Raw genomic sequence first — 1,750 nt, 5'->3', positions numbered from 1 at the left:
CAAAGCCTGAAAAGAAAGAATAATTAGGTGTCTATATATATGTATTCTACTGAAAGAATAATTTATAGAGACAATTTACGTTCAAAGAGAAAAATATATCAAGGCCTAAGATGACCACTTCATCATCAAAGAGTGTAAATAAATGATAAGATGAAGATGTTGAATGAAGATCGGTTTTGTTGTTTGTATCAATACTTGGAAAAGTGCATTAATTTGCAAGTGCCCATTTTAAACAAAAATTCACTCAAACTTCTGCTGTATTTATATCACAAGTGTAAATAGCAAAGTCAAGGCTAAGTGTTGATGAATTGGAAATGGTAAAATCTCCCATTAAAAGAGAATGAAAAATAACTAAAGTAAAAGAAACAATTTCACTATTTTTGAATTCATTCTGATTTGCAGTGAGTTTAGAGGACAGAGTAAATTCATCCTATAAGGTCTGGCAGGCTGTAAATCTTTATGGAAACAGATGGCCAGAGCTTTCTCTAGTAGAACAGCTGGTGGCTTCAAACCCCTGACCATTTAGTGAACAGCTAAGCACTTTAACCACTGCACCACTAGTGATTGTTCTCTGCTTATACAAAATAATGTTAGTTATCATGAAAGAAATACATTATAATTGACAATACACGGTGTGGGAGGTCATGTTGACTAGAGAAATTAATTCAGTGACACTCATATATGCATAGGAAAGAGCTTTATATGGAAGAGTAATTATATATTGAGAAGACATCCCAGCCCAGTCCAGATCAAGTCCATAAGTCCAGTATTAGCTCATATGTCTGATACTAGTCCATAAATTCTTCTTTAGACTCATGCAACACGTGCAACGATGCCGAATGCAGGGAGATCACAGGCCAGTGGGTGGGAAGTCTCGTAGATTCAGTGGTGCTGGAAGCACTCCAGTGCTGGAGAGGGTTTCCATGTGGCTCCTCCAGAAACAGGGCTCTGACTGCTCCAAGTGGCTTGCCAACATTGATGTGAAGCAGAGAGACAGGAGTTCCCAGAATCTTCATTAGAAGGTCACACCTACCACGAGGCATCATCAGCTTGACAGGCTGAACTCCACCTTTTCACTCTCTCATCAAGTTGACATGAAATTATTTAAATACCACATATTATAATGAAAAAAGCCCACCCTGCCCATGACCACCCAATACATGCCAATACACATCAACTTTATAGGACAGAGTAGAACTGCCCTTTTGGGTTTTCAGGACTACATCATGGTAGCATCAGACAGCCTCCTCAGTTTTATTCCACGCAATGCAGTGTGTATGTTTAAACTGCTGGTCCTGCAGTTAGTAGCCCAACTTGTTAGACTTCGGCCAGCAGAGCTTCTTATATAATACTATCTTTAATATAGAAAATGAGTTCTATGAGAACTCAGAAAGAAGTTATTATCTGCATTAAATAATATGAGACTACTGCACAAACTAGCTACATCTGGTAGCAGATTCAGTACAATATAAACTACCTTAGCTGACATTGTCTTAGGGACATTTGGACCTTACAAACCAACCAAACATTTAATTTCCTCTTTCTTTTGATTTCACTTTTTTTCAGATTAAATATATATAATAAATATAAAAATATATATATATAATGATATAGATTTGCCTTTGAAGATATCAAAAGCAAAGGACTATCAAAGTTATCAAGTGAATAATTAGGATTCTATGGATGTTTTGAGATCTGTGCATCCAGACTTAACTAGCATGATTAATAGATTAGATAAACTATTAGATAA

The sequence above is a fragment of the Echinops telfairi genome, unplaced genomic scaffold (assembly GCF_000313985.2).
Source record: "Echinops telfairi isolate 266 unplaced genomic scaffold, ASM31398v2 ScPeMD7_2;HRSCAF=8, whole genome shotgun sequence".
NCBI lineage: Eukaryota > Metazoa > Chordata > Mammalia > Afrosoricida > Tenrecidae > Echinops > Echinops telfairi.
The sequence above is the reverse complement of the archived record's forward strand: the minus strand, read 5'-3'. Positions refer to the sequence as shown.